General features: G+C 46.2%; 1 protein-coding gene across 3 annotated transcripts in view; it reads left to right on the plus strand.

The window, feature by feature from the left end:
* The window catches only part of LIMS1 (LIM zinc finger domain containing 1), a 145,740-nt gene that overhangs the window by 38,708 nt on the left and 93,714 nt on the right, over positions 1-13,318 (plus strand). The window contains exon 1 of one of the 3 annotated variants that reach the window (XM_075917960.2): positions 6,493-7,002. The exons of the other annotated variants lie outside the window; for them this stretch is intronic. The gene's annotated coding sequence lies outside the window, so the exon portion shown is untranslated. Of the gene's footprint in view, positions 1-6,492; positions 7,003-13,318 lie in introns of those variants that run through there. 3 annotated transcript variants of the gene reach the window in all.

Raw genomic sequence — 13,318 nt, forward strand, 5'->3', positions numbered from 1 at the left:
CCCCTGTGGTATAGGGCCTCTGCATAATGTCCTGTTTGCTACCTCTAGTGCTGGCCCTGACTTTTAGATGTAGAAAAGCATTTGTGGCATAGGTGGGCAGTGGAGTTTTTATATCAGATTGGAAAGATGTAAAGGGGACTCAGAAAGAAAAAGGCTGAGAATCTCTTGAATAAAGTATGGCACTCACATTGACACCAAATTAATTCATCCTTATTTGTTGTTCAGTGAGTAACTAGTCATCACTGTTAAGATACTACTTGGTATGTGAACTAGGGATGTGAATGGTTAATTGGTAACCCATAAGCCTCACCCTTAGCAGTGCACTTAGCAGCTGAGGCTTATCAGTTTCAGTTAACTGGGAGGGGCTGGAGCATCTCCAGCCCCTCAGAGCCAACCACAGGCAGGGGCTGCTCTGACCAGACTGTTGAATTAGCTCTTACCCATGGCAGCAGGAGGACCACTCCAACCCCCTTTTATGCGGTTAAACAGAATGTTTAACTGGTTAACCAATTAAACAGGATTTTATTTTCCTAATGTGAACTGCTTTATAAATAGCACATTTTTAAAATCAGTACATTTTTGTGCCCTATTTACTTCTTTTCATTAAAAAAAATTGCGGCCAGCCAAAATACATAAGGAGGCAATCAACCATGCCTATTTCAAACCTGACTCAGTTGTTTGAGATGAACAACAAATATTTAAAGACAATAAAATTATGTAAAGTTGTATATTGGCTTTCATGAGTGACCAGGGAAGCTAAGCCTCTGTTTTGTTTCCAAAGTCCTGGCTGTTCTGCTGTGTTACTGCTCTGCAGTGTCCTCTCAGCATGCACTATGCTGTGCTAATATAGCTGTTACTAGGGTGGAAAGAACATCAGGAAGGTGGGGGGGTTTTCCTAGTATGTAAGAGGGCTTTGGAAACAGATTGTTTTTGCCTTCAGTGTCATAACATAAAATCTTTTAAACAAAACAAAAACTACCCCACACGTTACAAAAACCAACACACACTTACTCAGTTTCTTGTAGACTGGCACTGTAGGGTTCAATAGGGTTTTCTAGTACTGTAGACCCTATGTCTCAGAGCTGTGCATGCTGGGTGACTTAGAAAACCATAACAATAATTAATATTAATTAAAAAACAGTACTTTTCTAGTTTGAATTTTTTAGCTGAATAGCTGACTTGCTCTGTCTCTGCTTTTACCATATAAGATGTTCAGCTAGTATGGTATCTATGCTTGAAAAAAATATTACAGGGGGAGATTGGAGTAGTAGGTGTTTAGTGCTTTGAGGGAGGAGGAATTCTGGTGTCAATCTCAGCACTTAACTTCAGAAGAAGAGAATTGAGGACAAGAGGGAGTAGAAATGTAATTAAAGGGGAGGGGGATTATCTTTGCTGTCACAAGCTGGTTTCTCAGAGGGTAATAATGGAGAGAAGTGAGAGAGATGATTAGACTAAGAGTTCTACCAGCCTAAAAATGTTGGATGGGTAAAAGTTGATGTAGATTGCTTAACTTACAAACATTTCAAGCTACTTTTTATACTCAATTGTAAGAACTGTTTCAACTCAGAAACCCAATACAGTATTGCTTGAATGAGGCCCAAAACGTAAAAATACTTGTTTTTCTAGGTAACTTACACAAGTAAGTTACATACTTCTCTTTCTAAACCCTTTAAAGTGCTCCTGGATCCTGTAGTAGGAATTCTTGATAGAATCTCTAACAAAGACACTTTAAAACTGCAAGTATGACTCACTGCATTTTTTCCGCCAGTTAAACTTTTACTGAGCTCATCTATGTAACAGCTTCTTTTTTCCTACTTCAGTGCTGCTACCATATTTTATATAATTCATTATGTTTTGTAACTGTAGTTGAAAACAAGCCTTTAAATGAAAAATATTTTTCAGCAAATATTTTGTTTTTGTCTAGGATTTAATACCTTATGTGTCAGTCACAGGACTCTTGAAGCTGTCTAGTCAGTTGAAGTGCTCACACACGTATGACAGATAAGGGGAGGGGAGAGGATGGAGCGAAGAGAGGTTAATTTCTTTTTGTTTACAGGTGTATGCACCAGTCCATTCCCATTCAGCAAAACACTTAAGCCTGTGGTATCCAACCAGTTCCGAAGCTGTAACCACTGTAGTGGCTACTGCTATAGCAAACTAGCCACGCTCAACCGGCTAAATAGCTACATGTGCAAGTAGCTATCATGTTGGACGCCACGGACTTAAGCACATGCATAGTTTTAAGGACAGTTACTTAATATTTCATGTTGGGATTTGATTTTCCTGAGGGAAGCAACTTTTTTTCCAGCCAAGGCTAGGGAATTTCATTCTGCTCCTTAGAGCACTAGTGCAAAGTGAACTCTTGCAGACATAGTGTTGTACTACTTATGGATTTCTAATTAGACCTTCCAACAGCTATTATTTCTGGTTGGAAGAGTTTTTGAAGGTGGGACTTCTCTTATGAGACAACCCACTATTGTTCTGTGACAAATAATCCTTATAACTGTGATGGCATTCCTCCTTCAATTAATCATTAAGGTCCACAGAGCACTTAATCAGGGCAGAGAAATCAGCTCTTCTGTACTAAGATCCACTAGGTGGCAGCATGTTCAAAGAATTCTGCTAGTTGGTTGTGCAGTTTTTCCCCAGTGTCTTTTTTTTGGCAGATGCTTTGTGTGTTCCTTACTGCCTGGGGAAGATGGAAGATATAAACTATATCATGTTTTGAATGTTCATATTTAAAGAATGATCCTTTTTCCAGCCCAAAAGGCACACTGCTGTGACAATTCCTTTGTAATGGATCTGTAGAGCTTAGCACAGTGTGGAATAGGAAACTGTATGCAGGCTTACCTGACAGTTTCCTTTCTTGGAAGAGTAAGATGAAGCCCTCCCTGGAGAAAAACAGATGGTTGAGAATGGAGATGGAAATTGGCATCTGGAGATTTGGGTTTTTTCCATTATGGGGTGTTTCCAATGGAGTATAAACCAATCAGTAATTTAGGAAAGTAGAATTGAATTATTTTTATCTAGGTAAATTGTCATAATTGGAGGGATCTTTAGCAAGTAGGACCAGTAGTTGGCGGGACTGATTCTGCCTCCAAAATCCTAGCAGGCTGAAGTACTCAATATAACAGACTTATGGAACTTACTTATTGAAGAACAGAAATTTTTCATGGAAACACATTTAATTTTTCATATTCTATGACATTATTACACCTTTATTTAGAGTGCCACATTCTGAGTAGTGGAGGCAGTTAGTATATACTTGCAAGCTTAATTCAGTTTCTATTTTACCTTTACAGTTTACCCAAGTAGAAACACTATAAAACAGGGGTTGGCACACATGCCTTAAGTGGCATGCGAGCCGATTGTTCACTGGCACATGAGACTCCCCGCTGGATCTATGCCAACCAAACATCCCGGGAAAGCCCTGCCGGACATTTCATGACTTGATGGAAAGAAGTGACTGAGAAATGGCTTTGTGCCATTGCTCCTCGCATGGCGCAGCAACCTCCTCACCTTTACTGGCGGGCAGCCCGGCTGGCTTCCGATGGCACATGGTTTCTGGCCACTCTGCCACCCACTGCCCCACCACTGCCTGCTGTGCAGTCCCCTCTATCCCCCCGTGGGACTACCTCTGTTGCGTGGTGCCTCCGGTCCAGCCACGCCGCCACCATGGGGACCTCTGCGCCTTGGAGCTGCCGACAAGTTGAGGGGATGGTATGGAGCCGAACACAGGGCCCTGTGCCGAGATGCTGCAGGTGGCCGAGGAGGCCTTTCGCAGCACAACTTCAAGCTAGCGGCTGAGATCTACAGCTTGCAGCTGGCCGAACTGCCTAGCTGTCCTGCCTGTGGACCAAGGGGTTTTATGGGCATTGGCTGAGAGCCTGGCACTCAGCCTGTGCAAGAAGGTGCTGTGCCTGACACCCTGGCTTGCTGGCAGCCCCAAGGGAGCGGGCGAGGTGCAGGGTGACCCCTGCTTGGCTTCCCCTTTTGCCGGTGGCTGCTGTGTGAGCCAGTGACCCTGCACTACGGCCACACTTGCTGCCACTGATGTGCCTGGCCCCGCCAGCTCCCGATCAAGCCCCCATAGTGTTGGGCAACCTGCTGGAGAAGTGGCTGAAGGAGGAGAGCCGGGCTGCTCAGCGATCACGAGGCTCGAGCAGCAGTGCAGGCTGCCTGCTGTGTGGTTGGGGGCTTCCCTCACCCTGCTGGGGAAACAGTGTAGTGACGTGATGTCCGGAGACTTTCCGGCTGTTCCCATTGGCCTGCCAATAGAAGCGGCATGGGCAGTGCTTGGGAGCAATGAGGGTGTGAAGCCAGGTAAGTGCCCCTCCTCATGCTCATACCCCTGCACTCCAATCCCCCCTCACTCACCCTTCTGTCCCTCTGCCAAGACCCCCACACTCCCAGCTCACTACTACACCCTCCCTTGCTCCTGCGCCCTCCCTCCTGGCCAGACACTCTAATCTCAGTCTGCTTCTGCACTCCACCTCCCAGCCAGACCTCGCACCCGCACCCCCTCTTGCACTCCACCTCTCGCCCAGATCCTGCACCCCATACCTATCCTATTCACAGGCAGCCCTGTCCTGCACACTGAGCCCCTCATTTTTGTCTCCACCCCATAGCCTAAGGGGGTCCTCAAAATCCACTAACTCTGGAACCCCAGAAAAATAAATCTGGCCTATGGGAAATCCTGAACCTCAGTCCTCCCTGTCCCTTCCCCTCACCCAGTGGGGCTGGGGTGCCAGAGGAGTGAGGTGTTTCAGTTGGGGGTTTGAGGTGTTTTTTTGCTTATCACTTGTGTAGTCCCCAACTGATTTTTCTGTGGGTCAGTGGCCCCTGACCCAAAAAAGGGTCCTCACCCCGCCATAGATAAAGAAAACATTGATATAATTAATATTTGACTTTATTTAAATTGAAGTGTGATAAACTAACTTGAGAGAGTTAAAATGCTTAGTCAGTTTAATAACTGAAATTAAACCATTCTCCCTAGCTGCAGCACTAGCAGCAAAATGGCTCCGGTATAATTATGTAATTAATGGTGAGATTCCATTAGCAACTGGTAGACTGCGGAAAGGTTTGCATTGAGCCAGGTGGTCCATGGGGTGTGCAGTGGAAAAGAGCCCCTCTACCCATCTTGGCATGCCACTTTGGAAAGGTTGCTGACCTATAAAACATGAATTTGACTGATTGTGGGGGGTGAACATTCAGCCAGAGGAAATCACACTATGGCTGAAGACCCTTCAAAAAGCTTTCCTCTGCCCACATACATGACCTCTTTCTTGCTGACATTCAGTTTCAACCGGCTGTACTTCATTCATGAGCTGATATTATCCAGTCACTGGGTCATCATAGTAGTAGTGGTATAGTCATGTATAGTGATGGATAAGTAGAGTTATGTCTCATCTGCGCATTGCTGGCACTTCAGCCCATGTGATCTGAATAGTGACAGCACGTAGGTGTTGAATAATTCCACAATGAGAACTGATCCTTGTGGAACTTTTGTTTCTGGTCTAGTTGTGGAGAAGAAGTTTCCCATCGTTACTCATTGGATACATCTTTCCAGCCAGGACCTCTCTCATGGTCATTGGTGTGGCAATCTCACAAAAGAGAGACTATAACCTGCCTAACCGTAGTCCTGGAGGATGAGAATGGGTGTCTGTCCTCTATTCATTGACATGAGGAGATGATTCGTCAGTGTCACTAAAATTAATGTGGGTATTCCATGTCTAAGCCTGAATCCAAATTGTGCTTGGTTTAGGATATTAGTTTAAATCAGGTGACCTTGAAGTTGGCCTTTGAATAACTTCTCTGTCCTTACTTAGGAATGGGAGGTTTGCCACTGGTTGGCAGTTGGCTTGAACAGATGTTCCAGGGTGGGTTATCAGTCATGTAAATTTAAATTAAAAACTGAAACGCCACATTCCTAGGCAAACTTTGAGCTTATTTTTCCTGTGTTGAAAAAGAAAGAAAAGGAGCTACGTTTTTCTTTAACATTCTCTGCTGCTTGGCTTGGGTTTTGTAAAAGGAAAGAACTGTGTTTTGGTGCAACTGAAGAGAGGAATTTGTACAAAATCTTGGTTATGACTAACAGTTCAATTACAGGCTCAAACTCACAGCCCGTGGGCGAATCCTCAGCCAGAGCGATTGTGCAAACTGCTCCAGGAAGGCTGGGAGGGGTGCTGTCTGTTACCGGCCTCAAACCCTGCCCCTTCCCGCTATTACTCTGCTGTCTTCCCCCCCCCCCCCATGGCACCCTGTTCCAAGCATATGCCTTTGGGGATCACTGCTGGGGGGAGAGTGGCTGGCACCAACAGAGGCAGCAATCATGCCTCCTTCCCCCACACACGCTCCCCACGGCAGCAAGGCTGGTCCATGGGCCAGGAGTTTGAGACCCCCGCTCAAGAATAAGGATGGAAGTGGATTTTCAGAGGGTCAGTGAGGTGTATGTGAGTTAATGGAGCTTCCTTTGGGAACAGTTAGGTTCAAGCTCTTGTTTATATGTGTGAAGAGATAGTAGCTAAAAACTGAGCAGAAGAAATATTTATTGAATTTCTGTTAACTACATAATCTCAGGGAATCCATGTGTTTTGAATATCCAGGCCATCTGCAAATGGAAAACATTTTCACTTCCATTTTCATACACTATAGTGAGAGGGCATTTTTATTTTTCAGATCCAATAGATCTCTGACTCCATCTGCTGGACAAAAAGATTGCTGCTAGCATGCTGTAAGCCCAAATTTTGCTAGGTCCAGTTTGTGAGGAGGGGTTTGCAGTAGCAAGTTAAGGAGGAGTTACAATTTGCAGTGAGGTACAGGAAGTTGGGTGTGAAGAGAAATTTTTGTAAAGAAAAAAGAAGTCTAGGTAGTTAGCAGTGACCAGGAAGAAATCTCAAGTGCTTGTATACGATGGGACTAAGGAGGATATAGACTCTCTCTCTCTCTTTACGAGATCACAGCTAGGTAATGAGTTTTGAGTACCCACAGGCCAGAGACAAGGTAAGTTCAGAGTAGAGGACTGAATATTATTTTAATTGTGATGAAGGGATTAACTTAACAGGAATAATGATAATAATTGTGTATAACTTGCTTCAGCATTGGTGGTGGATATCTCAACCAGTTGCAAGTAATTTGAGTGTGCTGGTGCAAAGGAAGAGGAATAGTTATTGAGGATAGCATCAGGAGCTAGAACTGGGGCTAGCAGAATATAATTGGGAAAAGAAGAATTTTATCTGAAAATAGTGTGAGGAAAACACACAATAAAATACCAGTTAAGCTGTACTGTGGTCTTACCAGGAAATTGGTGGAAGCTCTCTCACTTCTGATTTTAAAACTAAACAGAACAAAGTTCTGGCAAGTAAGAATGAAGAGCTTAAGGTACCCTTAAAAGTCTTATTGCTTGGGGATGCAAAGGGTTAACAAGTTGCCCAGCAAGCCGGGGCCGGGGGCATGTCCGTCCAGCCAGGCCCACTGCACTGTACTACAACAGGAGGTGTTCTAGCCTGGCTGGATCCACCGCACCACAGCCAGGCCAGGCTGGAGCTGCCCACTGCATGGTGCTGTGGGCCTTGCCCCACCCAACTAGAGCAGCTCCCGGCCACAGTGTGGCAGGCTCAGTTCAGCCTGGTCAGAGCAGTCCAGGATGTGGAGGGCCAGCCGCGCTAGAGCAGCTCCCTACACATGTTCTGCCATGGGAAGGGGGCCCCTCCAGCCTATCTGGGGCCACAGGATCACTGTTAACCAACTGGTTAACTTTTTAACTGGGATTTTACCTCCCTTATCACTCTTATGTTCTGTGATTTACAGAGGTTGATGTATACAGATGCTGAAGGAAAGGATGAAAGTAGCGGGTCTGACAGACACTGTGGGTCCCAGGGCAAGTTTTGTGTGTGTGTGTGTGTGTGTGTGTGTGTGTGTGTGTGTGTGTGTGTGTTGGGGGCGGAAGGGATGGGGTCGAGGGTAGACACCCCGAGTGTGGCGCTGGGCACCCCTCCAATCTTCAGAGCCACGCAAAGGGTCCAGCATGGTGCAGCGCTTCAGCAACAATTCAAAGGGGCTAAGGCAGTGGTCCCCAACCATTTGGGGTTGCCGGGCGCCAGGGGGCGTGGCCGTTCGCCCGCCGGGCGCCCGGGGGGGGCGGGGCCCCCCCATAGCCGCATTCCGGGGCCGGCGCTCTCCCCTCAAGCGCCGCGCGCCCGGGGCCAGCGCTCTCCCCCTCCTCCCCCAAGCGCCGCACGCCCGGGGCCGGCGCTAGCGCTTTCTTCCCCCCCCATGCGCCGCGGGGGGTGAATCCGCGGCGCCCCCGGGGTCGGCGCTCACAGTGCGCCACGCGCCCGGGGCCGGCTCTGGCACCGCGCATGCGCCACGTGCCCGGGGCCAGGCCAGCCCTGAGCACTTGGCGGGCGCCGAGAAATGTCCCCGCGGGCGCCATGGCGCCCGCGGGCACCGTGTTGGGGACCACTGGGCTAAGGGCTCTATCCAATGCCACAGTAGCAGCTGTGGCTGGGAGCCCCTGGCATCTTTGAAACACGGGGCTCTAGGGCAGCCACCGCCTTTGCCCCTCTTCCAGTCATCAGGCCTGGATGAAAGTTTTAGTTGTCTTAATTTTGTAAAAGCCACAGATCAAGGGAGGTAAATTATGTCTGGCTCTACTACAGGCCTTGGCAAAAATGAAGAAATCCCACCGTCAGAATCTCATGATTTATTACTCATTGTGGATATTAAATATCCTGTATTTGTTGAGAAACAGAGTGCTCAGTTCCTGTGACTTTCTGAAATATGTTCAGTCAGTTTCTAATCAAAAGCTGACGGGCTTAGTGGAGATGCTATTTTGCTTTTGATGATTGAGAAAAGACAGCACAAGCCTGTAGATAACTAGGATAAAAAAATCCTGAAATGATGATGGATACAGTTTCTGAAGTGCTTAAGTCTTGTTTTAAAAAATGACTGTGCTTGGGAGCCTAAATCTCATTGAGTAATCAACAAAGTAATGGCGGGTAGATCATCTTAATATCTTTCATAGAAAAGCATAAAAAGTACAGAAAGTTACAATTTATCAATTGACCTGTCATAGTAATGTGGCTGAACCTGGGAGTCAGTTTTTCTGCCTTCTTCCTTAGGACTTTGGCGAATCCTAATGTCTTCATCTTTGTAAGGCTTGACTACTAGTTCATACAGTAAATGTTGGCTGGGGACTAAATGGTGGTGGAGGTAGTAGTCAGGCTAGGATTTCTTATTCTAGGAGATAGGGCAGGATGGGTCTCTTGCATGGAATGACAGGCCACTTCTTTTGAGTTTGTAGTGAGAACTAGCAAGGTGAGGCAGACTGACAGAGGCATATGTGTGCATGAACATTGATGAGATAAGAGGTGTGCCAATTTGGAGTATTTTTATCAAGGTTTTTCTTTGTAATAGACGATAATTCTTTACCAAGTCTTGGTAATATTTCCAGTAGGAGATTGTTATTCACCATGATCTTCAGAAAAGATATTAATAAACAGAAGCAAGTTCAAAGGAGAGCTTTTAAGATGATTAAAGGGTAACATACAATATATGTAATACACCTGGGCTGATATTTTTAATTGGAGTTTGGCACCTGCCTTTCTTAGATTTCTTAGAAAATGACAACTCTGATATCACTGTTATTGCTCTTCCCCTTTGTAGTGTTTCTCAGTGGTTTTAGTTTTGGCACAGATCTCTGGAGAAGATGTTGATACAGACAAAACTGCCAAATGCAATTACATTGTTTTGCTGTGTAACTAAGAAGTGACTCTAAATTTCTTCCAATTATACTAATGTAAAGGCTTATGTTTGGTGTCTTAGTTCCTTTTTAATGGCAGTTGATCTGTGTTTTCTTAGCAGTGACAGAGCCAAAAAGCTATTTGACTTCCTACATATGTAGAAACCATCGGAGTGCTGGTGATATGTAAAATTTAAACACATCAAGTTTCTAACAGTCTCTTTTGTCTTTTAACCTGTATCTTGATTATAGGAATTTGCTTTATCTATGATCAGAAAATGCACTGCTTAGTTGGGTATAGTCATTATTCTTCTAAGAAGCAAAGCTATAATATAAAGCTACTCAACTTTGGAAGCCTGGGGGGCCACAATGATACTTACAGCACATGCTGAGGGCTACAACTTAAGTGTGGTTGCATAAACTTACAAATATATGCAAATAGCTTCTTTCACACTGATGGGCATGAATACAAAGATTAAGGCAAGACTACACAACACGCAGGCCCCATTTAAGTCAGTTCCACTGATATTAATAAAATGCAATATTTACCGATTTCCACCCATATGACAGCACTTTTAATGAACAATGACAGTCCAGGAATTGAACTACTAAAACGCATATCAACAGAAGACCATTATAATGACTCGCCATTGTGGAGCATGCTCGCAATTGTGGAGCATTGTTGAACCCATGTTCAAAGGACCCCACTCACAGGTCACGTGTTGAGCCCCATGTAAACCCAAACCACACTGCGAGCTGCAAACAAATGGGCCACAGGCAGCATGTTAAGTAGTCCCGCTATAATATATACTTTGTCAGCAGGGTAACGGTTGTGTGACTATTGCACAAGTTTTGATAGAACTGAAGCACAGTTGCAGGCGAGAAATAAAAAGATTAAATGAGGAAGTACTGTGCAGTACAGGAAGCGGCAGCTTGTATTGATAACAATATGGTTAACTTATCCACAAGAAAAATGACATTGACATGTGAATTAAAGTGGCAAGAAGACAGAAATAGAGATACCAAGAAAGCAGTCCTATTTGTGATACGGAGCAACTATGGGGAGGAGAGAGCAAAATATGCTAAGCACCTAAAATAAAAGTTTATTATGAAGCAGTGGAATGTGTGATTAACATAATCAAGATATTGATATGAAGAGCAGAGCATAAATTTTATACTGCAGATCTTCTGTAAGGAAGCCCTTCAGGAGAGAGTTTTGTAACAGACTTCACTGAATCCCTTACTCACAGCTGAGTGTCACAGATCCTATAATTACAACATTTCTGTTATTGCTTAATAGGTTTGTTTGTTAAAAGTCAACCTAGCAGTGTCTAATGTAGGAATTCAGTTCTGTGCAGGGGGCCAGACCAAGACTCGTGCTTTAAAACAGAGCTGAATGGGATGGAAGCATTGTCATAAGTCCTGGACTGGCCCTCTGCACAAAGCTGTATGTCACTCTTTGGTGGTATCTCATTAAAATCTGACTGTTTTATCTGATAGTCTAAATTTGGCCCAATAAATACCATATTAATTAACTAGCAGTTCTTTCCTTCAGAGAAAGAGCTTCCTTTTAGGAAAGCTATTTCAACTTGAATAAAGTAGACAGAAGGATTATCAATCATTTTTCCATAAATAAATTACTCAGAAGGTACCTTTGAAAATACATAGTTGTCATTCAGAGTGTTCCAGTAAAAATCTTACCTCTACATTTTTTAATTGACCAAAATAGTTAAGTTCTAAAAGTTGTTATAAAAGGCTTTAAAACAGTTAGAAAAAAATCTAATGTAGGGATTTCAAGCTGCTGTTACTCAGTATTTTCAAAGCACTATCAGAACTCCAGTTTTGTACTCATTGTTTTGTAGTACTGTAGTGAATTTACATTAATGGGAGTTGAATATTCACAGCTAAGGCTTTGTCTACATTAGCACTTTGTCAGAAAAACTTTCATCAGTCAGTGGTGTGAAAAACTGCCCCCACCCCTCAACCAACAAAGTTTCAACAACAGAACTGCAGACATAGCTAGAACCCCTTGTTGGGGGTGGTTTAATTATGCCGGCAGGCGAACTCTCTCCCATACAGAGAGGCGCAGCTGAAGTGGTAAAGCTATGCTGCCGTGCATAAGAGAATATGCCTTTTAAAAATATTTCAAAGAGCACAGGCACAAATTCAAAGAAAAAGCATAAACCTTTTTTTTTTTTTAAAGAAAAAAGTAAGCTACGTCTGCACAGATGCTGTGCAATGTGAAAATTGTATCCGCTTCCTCATTTCTTGGGCAAAAGCACTGGTAATAAACTTTGGGTTTAAAGCAGATGTATTGACAGAGATGTCTGTAGAGTTGTGTGGATTTTTAGCTATACAGGCAGTCCCCGACTTACGCGGATCCGACTTATGTCGGATCCGCACTTACGAACGGAGCTTTCTCCCCCGGAAGTCGGGGCGAGAGAGCCCCGTTCGTAAGCTGCTCCGGTGCCCCTGGTCTGCTGGAGACCGTCTCCAGCAGACCAGGGGCACCGGGCGGGTTCCCGTGCTTCTGAGGCTTTGCCAGAGCAAAGCCTCAGAAGCGCGGGAACCGCTGCTGCTGCCCCTTGAGACCCGGTGCCTGTGGTCTGCTGGGGACGGTCCCCAGCAGACCACAGGCACCCGGACTGAAGCCGCAGCCGCGGGGGGTCCCGCGCCTCTGAGGCTTTGCCAGAGCAAAGCCTCAGAGGCGCGGGACCCCCCCGCGGCTGCGGCTTCAGTCCGGGTGCCTGTGGTCTGCTGGGGACCGTCCCCAGCAGAGCACAGGCACCCAGACTGGAGCGGCAGCAGCGGCGGTTCCCCGCGCCTCTGAGGCTTTGCTCTGGCAAAGCCTCAGAGGCGCGGGACCCCCCGCGGCTGCGGCTTCAGTCCGGGTGCCTGTGGTCTGCTGGGGGCTGTCCCCAGCAGACCACAGGCACCCAGACTGAAGCCGCAGCCGTGGCGGGGTCCCTCGCCTCTGAGGCTTTGCCAGAGCAAAGCCTCAGAGGCGCGGCACCCCGCTGCCGCTGCGGCTCTGCTCCCCGTGTCCCTGGTCTGCTGGGGGGGGGGAGGGCGCAGCTAGTGTGCTCCCCCCCCCCCAGCAGACCAGGCTTTTGTTTTGGACTCTGGGGCAGAGCAGCTGGGGCGCTGCCGATTGGTCCTGCAGCGCCCGTGGGCACTACTGGACCAACCCAGCAGCACCCCAGCTGCTCTGCCCCAGGTCCTGATTCAGCCGCTGCTGGTCAGTTTCAGCAGCGGCTGAATCAGGACGTCTGGGGCAGAGCAGATGGGGTGCTGCTGGGTTGGTCCAGTAGCACCCCAGCTGCTCTGCCCCAGGCGTCCCCAAGTCAGCTTCTGCTGAAACTGACCAGCGCTGACTACAGGAAGCCCGAGGCAGAGTTGCTCTGCCCCGGGCTTCCTGGAATCAGCTGCTGATCAGTTTCAGCAGCAGCTGACTTGGGGACGCCTGGGGTTCTTAAGTTGATTCTGTATGTAAGTCAGAACTGGCGGTCAGTTTCAGCAGTGTCTGAATCTGGACGCCAGTTCCGACTTCCATACAGATTCAACTTAAGAACAAAC

Source organism: Pelodiscus sinensis, chromosome 1 (genome assembly GCF_052426305.1).
Source record: "Pelodiscus sinensis isolate ZL-2025 chromosome 1, ASM5242630v1, whole genome shotgun sequence".
Classification (NCBI taxonomy): domain Eukaryota; kingdom Metazoa; phylum Chordata; order Testudines; family Trionychidae; genus Pelodiscus; species Pelodiscus sinensis.